Raw genomic sequence first — 15,622 nt, forward strand, 5'->3', positions numbered from 1 at the left:
ATTATGACGACAGTTAGCGAAAGTTGTCTATTTCCCTTTGTTTTCCGACCTCCCCTCCTTTCCGGTCTTTCCAACATGATCCTTTTCCGATCTCTCATGCCGGGCTCCTCTCTTCCGATCTCTCCTGCTTCGGTCTTTTCCTCTTTCTGGTTCGGTTCAGTCAAAGCATTTACTCCTTCGATTTCCGAGGCATCCGCTTTGTTTTCTGCTTGCAATAAATGCTCGGATTTTTCCTATATATATACCTTCAATCGGAAAGCCCCCCGCATTTGATTTTCTCCTCTTCCTTTTCACAGTTCCTGTTCTAACTGGTCCGGCAGTAGTATCGGCCATGATAGTGGCTTTTGATCTTTTTCCGATTATTCTTTTTATTCCCCGACTGAAAATTTACGATCCTGGTGATCGGAGAATTATGATAACCTCATTTGATGACAGTGAGAGAATCGGACTAACTTATCAATCTGGATCGAGGACTTCGATCGTGTCGATCTCGAATCGTTAAACCGATATAATCGGCGAACTGATTTCGGGCGAGAAGACTGCTAATATTCCCCTTAACATCGGTGACTGCCCCTTGAAGTTCATTTGGCTCCTCACCACATTGGGCGTCCTGACTACAGCTCGGTTCTGATCGATGACAGTGGAGATGACTCTCCATCCTCATGAGAGTCATAATCACCCCATCTAAGCTGTACATCTATCCGATGTCAATGGCCGGTCTCCCGATCAAACACATCTTTTAATTCAGCCACGAGACTAGGCTTTGACATAGGTCTTTGTTAGAGATCCCCCCTACGATGTAATCAGACCTTCAATATAATCTGATCTCTAGAGATCGCCCAAATGATGTAATTCAACTTTTATGTAATCCGATCTCTAGAGATTGCCCAAATGATGTAATTCGACCTTTTCAGAAATAAAATTTTATTTTTGACAACTATCATTTTTATTATTATCGCATTGATTATTTTCTGATCTCTGATGTGTTTATACGATCTGGTTCCTAACTGAACAACCCTTAACTGATCCGCCTTAATTCACTGATCTGTAACTAGCCGATCCTTTTTATTATGGAATTTCTGGAATATTCGTGAGATGTGTCAGAAAAGCTGGCGAATCCCGCTAACCGATGCACCGCCTGGAACACTGTGAGCATTAAATGCTCAGACGGGTATAAATAGGGGATGGGTCAGCCAGTTGCTCTCTTATGTCATTTTTAGCATCCCGCGAGTGATTCCAAAATTCTCTCGATTTTTTAAGTTCTTCTGACACCGATCAAGCTCCGGTAAGGGTTTTGATCCTCCTTTTAGTTTAAATTCTCTATTTCCTTTGAAAATGAGCGGCGCCGAGGGTCAGAGAGCGGCAAGCCCCCCTTCCGTTCAGATCTCATGGTCGTCTGATGAAGTGGAGGTGGTTGGACCCAGCATGCGACCTGAACCTCCTAGGGTCTCTGTTCCAGCTCAGGGGCAAGCAGTACCATCAAGGCATGTACCTTCTTCAGGGAGAGAAAATCTTCCCATGGACGAGCTGCCATCAATCTTGCAAGAAACCGACCTGCAGTCATTCAACCAGGAGTACAACATCCGGCATGTTTCATATGAGCTGATTAAGTGTCACGGCGATCTTCGTGCCGATCATTTCTTCGAGGAGAACGATATGATCATGGTATACGAAGAACAATTAAAGGCAGGGCTGCGGTTCCCCCTTGATGACTTCTTCAAGGAAGTTTTAAAATTTCATCAAGTGTGCATCGCCCAAGTTCACCCGAACTCGTGGCGGATCCTAGTAGCCTTCAGAGGCCTCTGCCGAGCTAAGGGACTCCGTCCTATAGCTAAGGTATTCGCCGAACTACATAGATTAACTCGTCGAAAGGACGACGAGTATTGGTTCTTCCAGGCGAAGCCACATTGTGGGCTTTTTACCGATCTGCCCTCCTCCCTGAAGAATTGAAAGAATCGCTTCTTCATTCTGAGGAGCAAAATTCCAAACGGCTTTGAGGGCTTCCCTCGCAACTGGCTGCACCAGGGCCCCTTTCTTCCGAAATGCCTCACCCTAAATAGGGAAGAAGGCTTGATGGTGATGGAGCTAAAAGATCAGGCGGCCAGAGAGAAGTTCTCTTGTTTGGATGCAATGACTGCCGAACTCCATCACTGGATAATGGAGTTGATCACTGGCGAAGATCACGGGCTTCAGCTCTCTGACCTCAGCATCGGTATTTTCTATATCTCAGATCTTTGGACCTTAGCGATCTCACTGACCTCTTCTTTGTGCAGGTATGGCAAGCGGCGAAGCCTCCAAGGAAAGTCGAAAGCGGAAGAGGGAGGTCTCCCGGAAAGTGCGGGAGATGAAGCGTTCCGAGCTGCTTCAAATGCCCAGTCATGATCCCGGGGAAATGCAAGGAGGTTCGTCTCAACCCTCGGGACCGCCGGTCATAGAAGTGGTCCGATCTCCTCCTCGCCAAGAAGAGTCGCCTCCACCTCCTCCAGTCATTTCGAGTGCGAAAGGGGGTCCTTCCCAACCTCCTGTAAGGACGCTTTCCCGTAGTGCCCAAATCTTGATCCACTCGCTGGAGAAAAACTGCACGGTTCGAGAGAACTCGGGTTTCGCTAAGGTCTTGGGGTCCTCCATCTGCCTTCAGGAGGATCGGGATAGGCTGTCCCTGGACAATCTTGATGACATCCTGACCCGATCTATGAGCCTGAACGTGGAGTGCTTGGTGAACCAGCACATTGTCCGGGAGAAGGCTCACCGCCTGGGTAAGGAGGTCGAGAAGATGGGTCATGAAGTGGCTTCCCTCTGATCCCAACTCTCATCCACTCAGAACTACATATCTGAAATTGAAGGGCGGATGAAGTTCTACGAGGATATGCTGGCCGAGCAAGCTCATGTTCTGGCCGAGCGAGATCATGTTCTTGAAGAAGTTCAGGCACTCCGGGCCGGTGAAGTTGCTCAGCTCACTGAGGAGCTCAAAGCAAAAGAAGAAGAGGCGGTGACAAGGGAGGCCGGCGCTTATGTGAATGCTCACAGGGATCTCTTGGCCGAGCTCAAGAAGCGATATCCCGAGGAGGACTTCTCTTGGATGGTGGATCTGGCTCCCTAGGACGAGGGTGAGGATAGTGAGGAGGAGGCTGAGGGTGAGAGAGGAAGCGAGCAAAATGTAGATCAGGCTAGGGGTGATCCTCCAGCTGAATGACTTGTACAAATTTTAAATGAAATGAAAATTCCCCTTTTGTTTAATGAATGGATGTGATCGGAAAATCTCTAAATTGCCTAAGTACTTGATTGTCTGAGCATATTAAAACAACAAATAAAAGTGATTATTGATCTAAGTGTAAGAGGTCGGAAAACACAATAAGCACGAGATCGGCAGGGAACCAACGCTAAACGGGACTTGATTAAAATTGGAAATTTGACTTGATCACTTAAGGTCGGGATCATCATTAAACCGGATCGAAACCTTAACCTTATTATTCCCAAACTTTTAAAAGAGAGATCGGCAATAAGACTGGTGGCACGAAGGCCTAATGTTGGTTCAATCTCATTTGACAAGAGAGATCGGGAATGTAATTGACTGGTCAGGGGATTTGACAATTAGTTTGAGAGATCGGTGAGGCTTTAGATGATATGGGAACTTAGTATTGATTAGATCCCTTTTGAGGAGAGATCGGAAATGTGGTTAGTTGGCAAAGGGAGACTGTGTGTTGGGGATCGGCTTTAAAGTTTATTGATTTCAGGGATCGGCCAAAATATGGTGTCGACACAAGTCATTTAGCCACCCAAATTTGGTGACCTAAAACTGCCAGAACCTAGAAATTTGCCCCGAAATCTGGGTAAGTCCAATCCGCAGCCATGATTCAAATGGCTATAGCTTATGCTATAAAACTCCAAATGCAGTGATTCAAAAAGGAGAATAAAGTTAAGACAATAAGGAACAATTTCTATCAAGAAAACTTAGCACAAATTCTAATAGCAACATGACCAATGAACAGTGCAAAATAGGACACTAAAACTGAAAATTTACAATTTTGCCTAAAAGACTTAAAATTTGAGAAAACAACCAAAACCAACAAATTAAAGAACCAAAATGTGGTATGTGGGTGAAGTTGGAATTCCCATACCTATTAAGCTTTAGAAAGTCAGCACATTGACTTGAATAGTATAGTGAATAGTAACCCCAAAATATAAATTTTAAAGAACGTCAATTTTAGCATACTAAAGCTAGGTAAAAGTAAATTTGAATTTATTTTTGGATTTATGATAAGTTATGATCTTTGAAACACGTGGCTGTGTGTTTTGATGGAAAAGAATCTGAGAAAGAACAGGGGATCGAGTCAAGGCCAAGAGGCGACTCGTATAAGGTTTGTGCATAGCATAGAATTTTTGTAAATTTTCTTCTGCACATTGTTTTGAATGAATTGAGATATGAAATTATGACACAATTGAATTGAAAACTTTATTATGCTTTTGATTTAAATTGTTGAAAGATTGATTGTTTGTCAATAAATGTTTAGTAAATTGTTAAGATAGTTTTGAAACCACAGTTTCATGACCATATATTTGAACACCTCACTAGCATGACTAGTGGGGAAAATCAGTTTCAAATTTTGATTCCTTCTCTGGCTGAAGTGTTGAGGTGTGTGCCAGTAGAAAAAGAAAAAGAATGGGTTCCCATATATTTGAGCTAGCTAGCCTTGTGTTGTGACTTCTCCTTAGCCTCTGGTTATTGAGATGATATTTGTTTCGAATGGCATGATATAACTGTGTATTTTTATGAAATTTGTTTTGAGACTTTTGACATGAAATTGTTGGATTAAAATCTTGTAAATCATGTTTTGAATTTATATCTCATGTTTAGTTTAATTTTTGAATAAATATGATTTAAATTTCGCATAAAGATTATTTTAGTATGTTGTGCACCACTGAGTCCTAGTACTCGTGATGGTCATTATTCTTTATCGTAGATATAGAGACTAGAGGAGCGACAGAGTGAGCTGCTGAGGATTGAGGAGCTACCTACTCTGAAGTTTATCGGGTATATTTTATACCCTGATTGTAAAAATTATTTTAATGTATGTAAATGTATGTAAATATATAGACATGTAAAACTGGTCATGAGTAGTTGTATAAAGCTTGTAATTAATTTTGGTTTGGATTTTTCCTAATGTAAATTCTTGGAATGATATATATAAATTGTTTTATCTTTAATGAAATATGAATGAAAGTATTTTGTTTTAATTTGAATGAAATTGATTGATAGTATTTTGATGATTGTTGAATTTTAGAAATTGAGAAATGATGTTGAAATTGGTTGGGATTGTTGTGAAATTGATGAAGTTGTTGAGATAAATCATTGGAAGTGTTTTTTACAGGTATTTGAAGAACTGTTTTCTCAAAATACAGACAGCACTCTGCCAAAATTTTTATAGAATTTGCGAAAAAATAAAATGGGATAAAAATCTTAACTAGTTTTGAAACTCTAATTAAATGTTTTAATACCTATTAGAAAATGCTCACCACTTATAAAAGTAAGAAAATTGTTTTAAAATCCCTTATAGGGTACTTAATGAGTTATTGGTAGGTGAAGTTCGGTAGTTCATTAGGTATTCTACGGGATCATATTATGCCTTACAGAGGGGTAAGGTGTGACAATAGAATGTACGGAATTGCTGCAGTGAGGGTGTTACAACTCTTCCCCTCTAATTTAAATTTCGTCTTCGAAATTTACCTGACTTAAGTAATTGTGGAGTTGCTACCTCCTTGTTTCTTCACTTCCTTGTATTGCCTCATCAATGTCTGGGTTTGGCTCCTCCTGAGCTTCCATAGCATATACTTGTGGTGCCACCCTGACTTCAGGCCTTTCAACTGTCTCATTAACAATCTTCTGTGAGATGTCAGCCATCTTTGCTCTACCCAATCTTTTATCCCTTTGAACTGTAGGGGCAGGTCTATCAACTTGTACTGGAGCTATTGAACCACTCCTTTGAGGGAAATCTCTTATGAAACGATCCGTAGCCCCACACTTGAAACACTCTCCAGTTAACAGTCGACACTCTCCTTTGTGTCTCCTACCACAGTGCATACATTCAAGCACTGGGACAAATCCCCTAGTTACAGTGCCTGGGGAGCTAACTATAGATATTCCAATCTGGCTTCTCTAGCCCTATGTCTGATCGTGTGGACCAGAACTCTTAAGCTTCTTACTATCAATTGGTATACTTAACTGCCCTGGTCTAAATTCCCTCTTACGCTGCCTATCTTTCCTATTTTGTTCACTTACTCTGAACCTTTCCACTTTCAGTGCGGCTTCAACCAATTTTGTGAAGTTCATAATCCCCAAGGCAGTGATCATTATTTTAATATTGTCATTTGGCCCCTCTTCAAACCTTTTGCACCTCTCTGCTTCTGTGGGGACTATCACTCTTTCATAGCGGCTTAGTCAGACAAACTCTTTCTCATACTCCGCTACTGATAGCTGCCTCTGCCTCATATTAATAAACTCTCTTCTTTTGTCTTCTAGGTACACATTTCCCACATACTTCTTCTTAAATTCAACGAGAAAGAAATCCCAAGTTACCAATCCTGGCCGGACTTTACTAGATACAGTGTCCCACCATTGATAGGCATCATCTTGAAGTAGGGACACAACACCCTCCAAGTTCTGCTCTGGGGTGCAATGCAGTTGCTTCAATACCCTTATGGTACGGTCTAGCCAATTCTCAGCCACCACCGAGTCATCTTATTTCTTACCAATGAAGTCCACAGCCCCAAATTTTCTCAGTTTTTTTAGATGGGATTTATGCTGTGGAGGTGGTGGTAGTGGCATAACCCCAGCTATCTATCTGAAGAATTCAGCCATTTGCTGAAAATATAGCCGGCGGAGGCTGTACAAGCACTGCTGGTACTGGTGGAACAGGTTCTCCCTGGGCCCCAATCTCAGCTGCAGGTGGAGCACGACTCTCCACTTCCCCATCTACTGCTCTCTGTGATGTGGGGTCCATATCCTAATAAAATAACAAAGACAAACAGATCTGCATTAGTGTCACCTCGACTCTTACAAATGCAATGCATAGTATGGACTCTATCTAGACCCAGAAATGCCTAAATCGTGCTCTGATACCACTAAATGTGACACCCCTTACCTGTCTACAGTGTAGCCGAGCAAGATATGCCAAACAATGTACCGAAACACCATAACTTATTAATATTTATTAGTTCTTAATTTATTTATTATAGTTATTAAGTGAAATTTATGAAATTGATCGCATTTAGATCATGCATTGAAATTATAAATTAATTTGCGACTCCGAAAATTTTATAGAAAATCCGGCAGAGTACCGGCTAAAAATGGAGAAAACAGTTCTTCAGAACCTGTAGAAAACACTTCCAATAATTTTCAATCATTCTCAAACTCCATTTGTATCACATCAATTTACAACAATTTCTTAATAATTCCTCCATTTGTCATTCATTCATTTCACATCATCATCATGCTCAAATCATAAATAAATTCTCACATGGTATTTGTAATCACAAAGTTACAAATACTTACATTAATACAAAATTATATTACATAGGTTTCAAATATACATGATAAAATAAGAGTTCAATTACAAAACTTACAAAAATCACAAAATACAAAATGGGACCTAGTGTCCTATCAATGCACAGTAGTCTGTGAGGTGACACGGATACTATGCAGAACTATGAATGGCCTTACCCAGTCTGTGATCTACTGGGCTCTTTGTCCAAATCTTGCACTCACAGCGTTGCAAAGCGCGACGCTAAGCATAAAGCTTAGTAGTGCAAATAATACAAGAAAATATGATATGTAAATAAAAATAATAATTTCCTAGTTATTATGTTCAAAAAACAAAAAAAATGATAATTACTAACTTATTGTTTAGTCACAGGCTAATTACATTTTATGATATTAACTTCTTCATGCATTTTGTTAATTATTTTCTTGATGATTTTGAGCTTCTTTATTTTATTGTAATCATTCTTGATCTTTATTTTGATATTTCATTTCCTTATTTTCTTTAATAATTAGTTCAATTACAATTATACTTTTCCATGCCCAAATAACCTATACAAATTGACCGGACTGGATAAACGGGTAAACTAGTACTAGGTACCAGGTACCTCGGGCCATCACACCATCGGTCACAATGTGTCTTCCGGTGTGCAAACAGAATGGCTAATAAGCCATAAAAGCAATAAGGCATAAAACCAAGTATAACATCATAATCAGTAGAACCACAAGCTATCATCACAGAATAGCAATGAAGCCATACATCATACGCAGTATTGCTATCAGAACCCTATTGCCATGCCAACCTATCCAAACCAATCACATTAGGCCTACTAGGGCTTATTACAAAATCATTTCTTGAATATTTGTACTTTACATGTAAGGTTATTATTTATTTCATTAGTCAACTAAAATATTGACTTTTTCATAGACAATAGTTATATTGGTTTTAATATCCCCAACATACCACATTTTGCATTCTAAAGTTGTTGGTATTGGTTGCCAATACCATTTCAAAGCTTAGTGTTAGTTATTCACAATTTTCAGATTTCAAGCATTAAGTTTACTGTTCCATTGGTCATTTATACAGTAGGAATTTGGCAAAATTGTCTTCATGAAAGCTATTTTTTATTGTGTCTAGTTACATTTCTTTTTTTGAATCACTCCATTTGGAGTTTTGTAGCTCAAGTTATGGCCTAAATACCATAACTGGCCGGATTACAAATTTTCCAGATTTTCTGAACAAAACCAAATCTACAGTGTTTTGTACACTGATTGCAGGTCAGTTTTTAAACATGTTATGATCAAAATTTGGGTTTGGTTTCTTCATGAAAGTTGTAGGTATATGTCTCAACTTTCTTCTGGTAAAATATCAGGTCAAATGGACCTTTCTACTCTAAGTTATGACCAAATAAATAAACACTATTCATTTGGTCATTTTGCCCAAGCAGAATGCAAGTCACCTGAATTAGGGTAATTTTTAGGTCAACTTAATTTGGTTTTCTGGGTAGGGTTTCTTCACCAAAGTTGTGCCATTATGTGTCTAGTTTCATGTCCACTTAGCCTTGCACCAATTGAACCTATACAGCTCCATTTATAGCTGGCCAAACCTACTGGACTCATAACCAGTCCTGTAGGTCACTAAGGGAAGCATGCCTAAGCTCAACTCTAACATCCTTTCTCACTTCAATTCCACCTCACACACATTTAAATGGTCACAAATTGACCATTACAATGTTAACATACCATTACATGAGCAAACCCTAATGTTGTTCATGTATCCAAATTTTCAAGGTTCATTCATGCATTACACTTGCATTTCACTTACTCTTGCATGATCAATCACTCATTTCATGCCAAGGGTAGCTCATAACCACTTTGTTTCAAGTAATTTCATCTAACCCTAACCACCCTTAAGCTGCCTAAATTATAGGGATGGACACACATAAGTTTTCTTTTGTTTTTCTTACATTTTCTACTTATTTCATGCCAATAAACATGATTTAAACCAAAGGGGTAGGAGATTGGACACTAACCTCTTTTGCTAACTATTCCAAGTCTCCAAAACTTCCTTTTTCTTTCTTCTTTTTGCTGCCTAGAGGATGTTCAAGTTGCAAAATCAATTTTTAATGAAGCAAGGTTGTGGTTTCAAGGTGATTTGGTGACTGGTTTCAAGCTTACATAAAGCTTCCATGGAGGTTTGGCTTGGGAGAGGGTTTTCGGTTGAAGAAGAAAAGAAGGAAATCTGATTGTTCTTTTGTTATTTTATCCCTTTTTAAGTGTTTTATAAAGGCTTGGTAAGTGGTGAATGGTGGGAGTACTTTTAATGACATCATATGATGTCATAATTCTCTATTTCTTTCATTTTTCTTTCCTTTTCTTTTCTACTCATTTTCAATTAAATTTTAAGCAATATTTATTCATATTTTAGATCATAATAATTATTTACTTAACTGGACAAGTCGAACAAAAATTACCTCTGAAGGCAAAATGATCAAAATGCCCTCCGTTTGGCTTAACAGACTAAAATTGTTTGTACCGATTGCAAAATTTTTCTAACTCTTTTCTTGGCATTCTAATACCATAAAAACCTCAATGACTCTTCTCTGGAGTCCCTGAAATTATTTTATAAATTTTCTCCTGGGTTTAGGGCTCTTAGTTGCGAGAACCGCAACTTCCCACTGGGTTACCCATCGTTAGGGCACCAGCTCATTTAACTTGGTTGTATTTTATTTCTAAAACTTTTCCTAGATTTTTCTTATTAATATTTGAATTAATTATGGTTCCTCACTTTAGTTTAAATATTTTTCCAGTCATTCTAGCTGTCCGGACCGACACCAATCACCGGAACAGTAGAATATACGGAATTGCTACAGTGAGGGTGTTATACCGAGATTTTTGGAGTCCAGATCTGCAGAATTGTCAGAAGTGTATAAGGTTGTCACCTCCTCAGCAATGCATGTAGATAGGGCTCGCAAAAAGACATATTATGTATTGTGTGTATTATAATTAGTTATTATGTTCAAATGAAAATTGTGGAATTGTAATATATTTGTATATTATGTAAACTTTGAATTTATGTAATTAGTTTATAAATTATGTAATTAATGGAAATTTGAAAATTTTGTTATGCGAAATGAGCATGAATAAATTTGTACAAATGAGTATAGATTTGAATTACATAACGATTTTTGAAATGATGATATGAGTATGGATGAATTATTGTATGGAAAATATTATTGAGATTTTTAAGCAGGTGAACAGGTGAATTGTGAAATACGCCAAATGGTAATAGAAACAGAGGAAACTCCTCTGGTTTCTCCTTAAAAAAATAATTGATATTAAAATATAACGAGAACAAATTATTAAAAGAATAAAGTAAGATAAGATAGGGTGCTCCGACACTGAGTGTGACATGTCTTGTTCGGCTACACTGTAGAGAGGTAAGAGGTGTCACAAGAACCAAAACTGACCTGAAATTCTAGATAAATGGCCATCCAACTAGTTTTTGGCAAAAATGCCATAACTTTGACCACAAAACTGAAAATGCAGTGAATCCAAAGCAAAAATCTCCAAAGACCTAGAACTACAATTTTGGTGTTTTGATCAAAATCCAGAACCAAATGGAACTTGGCCAATTTATTAGGACAAGTCAGTATTTCAAATCTTGGAATTCTTGAAATTGAAATAAATAGGCATTTGACCCCAAGATAGTAATTAGACCATAACGTTCACTAGAAAATTCCAAATGGGATGAGCCAAAATTGAAAACCTAAGACTTAGGGATACAACTTTGATTTAGAAACCTTGCCCAAATTCTGAGGACAAGGACCTCAAATGTGAAATGCAAAACATTGATCTGAACCTGAAATCCTGATACACTGGGTTTATGAGCCTAGGTTAGTTAAATTGCCATAACTCACCATATACAACTTGAAAATTTATGATTTTGAACTTTTGTGTTCAGGACACATAGGGGAACAACTCATATGAATAACATTTGGCCAAAATAAGATTGTAGCTAGTCCGATTAGCTAGGCAAAATGAGATTCCAGAATCTACCAGGTTCTGAACAGTATTGATCACTGGACTAGTACTTGATTAATTGACTATAACTAGAGTTACAAAACTCCAAATGGAGTGATTCAAATTGGAAAATGAAACTAAGACATAGAGGAACAACTTTCATTAAGATCATGTCATTAAATGAGGACTAGAAGTAGGTTGAATTTGGGTTCTAAAATCAAGGTTCAAAACTGTCCAAAACCCAAGATCAACTAGAACTTGGGAATTCATTAGAATTGAAGGCTTAGGACAAATAAAGAGATCCAATTAAGGTTTGTGCATAACTAGTACTAATTTAATAAATGATTTGCATATTTCTATTGATTTAATAGTTTCATTGTTACATGTTTATATTCACCAAGTTATGATTTTATTCAACAACTATTTGAGTATTATTATTGTTATAATGAATTTTATTTGGGAAATTGTGATTTGAATTGTAACACCCTCTCTGTAGCAACTCCGTACATTTTACTGTTCCGGTGACCAGTGTCAGTCCGGACAGCTAGAACATCCGGAAAAATATTTAAACTAAAGTGAGGAACCATAATTAACTCAAATATTAATAAAAAAAATTTAGGAAAAAATTTTAGAAATAAAATACAAACAAGTTAAATGAGCTGGTGCCCTAGCGATGGGTAACCTAGTGGAAAGTTGAGGTTCTGCAACTAGGAGCCCTAGACCCGGGGAAAAATTCATAAAATAATTTTTGGGACTCCAGAGAAGGGTCATTGAGGTTCCTATGGCATTAGAATACCAAGAAAATATTTAAAAAAATTTTTCAATCGATACAGACAATTTTGGCTCAATAAGCCAAACGGAGGGCATTTTGGTCATTTCGTCCTCAGAGATGATTTTTAGCTGACTTGTCCAGTTAAGTAAATAATTATTATAACATAAAATATGAATAAATATTGCTAAAAATTGAATTGAAAATGAGTAGAAAAGAAAAAAGAAAAGAAAATGGAATAAATAAGAATTTTGACATCATTATGATGTCATTAAAACCCCAATGACCAATCATATTGTGACACATGTCCTCAACCCATTTAAAATCAATAAAATGGGCAGAAAATGAAAGAAAAATCCAGCTTTCTTCCTCTTCCCATTTCCAGCCGTGAACCTTTTCTTCTTCCATTAAAATTCCTTTCATTTTCTCTCTTCCAAACCTTGAATTCTCACCACTAAACCTTAAGTTCTCTTCATTAAAAATTATCCTTACCTCTTGGGAAGGTGTTTGGAAGCCAAGAAAACTAAAGAAAGTGAGAAAAAAATCTAAGTTGGGTCAAGAGAAAATTCTGCCACTAAGGTTAGTGCTATATCTCTCCATTTTTTTCCTTTAAATTTGAAGTTAGGTATATGGAATTAGTTAGAAATTCATGAAATTAAAAGAACATATCCATGTATGGACCACTTAAAATTTGTTGGCAGCCTTAGTGATGGAAGTGTTGATGAGTTTTGAATGAATTTAAGTTGTATATGGGTGGTCTTGAACATGATTATGAGACATAAATATCATTAAATATGTTGAATTGATATATGTGCATTAATGATATTTGAAAATTAGGGTTTTGAGCTATATTAGGGTTTGGCCATATTGATGGTAAATGGAAGTTTTAATGGTCAATTAGTGACCATTTGGTTATGGGTAAACAAGAAATAAAGTGTGTTTAGTGATGGGATTTGGGTTTAGTGTGGCTGCCCTAGGTGACCTGCAGAATTGGACATGAGTCCAGCAGGTTTGGGCAGCCATAACTTGAATTGTAGAGGTTCAATTGGTGTTTGGCCAATTGAACATGAAACTAGACACATAATGGCACAACTTTGGTGAAGAAACCATGCCCATAAGACCAAACCAAGTGGACCAAAAACTTGCCCCAATCCGGGTGACCTGCAGTCTGTTTCTGCAGAATGACCAAATGAACAGTGTTTGGTCATTTGGCAATAACTCAGTGTAGAATGGTCCAATTGACCTGAAATTTTACCCACAACAAGTTGAGATATAGACCAACAACTTTTATGAAGAAACCTAACCCAAATTATGAACACAACCTATCCAACAAGTGAGTTTAAGTCACTGTTCACTGCACTATACATATGGTCAGTCCAGAAAAAATTCAATCTGGCCAGTTGTGGTTTTTAGACCATAACTTGAGTTACAAAACTCCAAATGGAGTGATTCAAAAAAGGAAATTCAACTAGACAAAATAAGGAACAACTTTCATGTTGATTATTTTGCCAAATTCTCACTGTAAAATTGACCAATGGAACAGTAAAGACAAGGAGTAAAAACTGAAAATTCTGCCCAACAAACATTAAGCTTAGAAATGGTATTGGCAACCAATACCAACAAATTTTGAATGCAAAATGTGGTATGTTGATGATATTAAAACCAATGTACCTATTTCCTATGCAAAAGTCAACATTTTTGTTGACCAATGAATGGAACAGTAACACTAAAACTTAAATTCCAAAAATTGTGAAATTTAAAAATGTGAAATGCCCTAGTATACCTAACAAGATTGGTTTGGATAGCTTGGCATGCCAATAGGGTTCAGTTAGCAGTACTGCACATGGCATTATGCCATTCTGTGATTTCATGGCTTTTAGCCATTCTGACATTGTGTTGAGACTTGGCCTTGTGCCTAATGTTATTACAGCTTATTAGCTGTTCTGTTGCACACTGGGAGATACATATGTGAACAATGGTGTGATGGCCCAAGGTACTTGATACCCAGTGCCAGTTTACCCATTTATCTAGTCCAGTCGTCCAGTATAGGTTACTTGGGCAACCAAAAAAGAAAGTAGATAAATTTAATGAAATAATGAATATAACAAGTACAAAATAAGTAAGTCTACAAATACTCAACGAAAATTTATTTATAATGAGACATCAATACATTCACTGCATATTTACTTTATGTTATTTCTTTTTATTTTATTATTGGCACTACTAAGCATTATTGCTTAGCGCGTTGCTTTTGCCACGCGTAAGTTCTAGAGATACTAACCGAGAGCCCAGTAGACCACAGACTGGGTGAGACCTCCTACAGCTCTGTATAGTGTCCGTGTCACCTCACCATCTTCAGTGTATTGGTAGGACACTAGGTTTCATTTTGGTATTTTGTAACTAACTTTTATTTTCTCTTGTGTAATTGAGACTTATGTAATGTATTTTGATGTTAATGTAAATAAATGGAAATTGTATTTATGAATGGAAAATTGAGTATTTATTTATTGCTTATGTATGAATACCATGAGAAATGAATGATTGAGAAATGGAAATGTTGTTGAAAAATTTTGAGATTTTGATGATTATTGGAGTTTAAGAATGATTGGAAATGATTAGTGGAAGTGTTTTTCACAGGTTCTAAAGAACTATTTTCTTCATTTTTAGCCGGTACTCTGCCGGATTTTCTATAAAATTTTCGGAACCTTAAATAAATTATAATTTCAATAAATGACTTAAATGAATTATATTTCACAAATTATATTGAAAACTATAATAAAAATAAATTAAGGAAGAATAAAAATGGTTGAGATAAAATAGAGTGTTCCGGTACACTGTGTGACATATTTTACTCGGATATACTGTAGATGGGTAAGGGGTGTCACATTTAGTGGTATCAAAGCACGGTTTAGGTGTTTCTGGGCCTAGATTGAGTCCATACCATGCATTGCATTTGTAAGAGTCGAGGTGACACTAATACAGATCTATTTGTCTTTGTTATTTTGATTAGGATATGGACCCCACATCTCAGAGGGCAGTTGAGGAGGAAGTGGAGAGTCATGCTCCACTGCGATGGCGAGGCGGGGTAGGGGAGAACCTGCTCCACCAGCTCCATCAGAGCCTGCTCAACCTCCACAGGCCGTGTTCCAGCAAATGGCCAAATTCTTCAAACAAATGGTTGGGGTAATGCCACCACCACCACCACCTCCACAACCGAAATTACACTTGGAAAGATTGAGAAAATTTGGAGCAGTGGACATCTTTGGCAAGAGAGAAGATGATTCTGTTGCAGCCGA

This window comes from Hevea brasiliensis, chromosome 12 (genome assembly GCF_030052815.1).
Source record: "Hevea brasiliensis isolate MT/VB/25A 57/8 chromosome 12, ASM3005281v1, whole genome shotgun sequence".
NCBI lineage: Eukaryota > Viridiplantae > Streptophyta > Magnoliopsida > Malpighiales > Euphorbiaceae > Hevea > Hevea brasiliensis.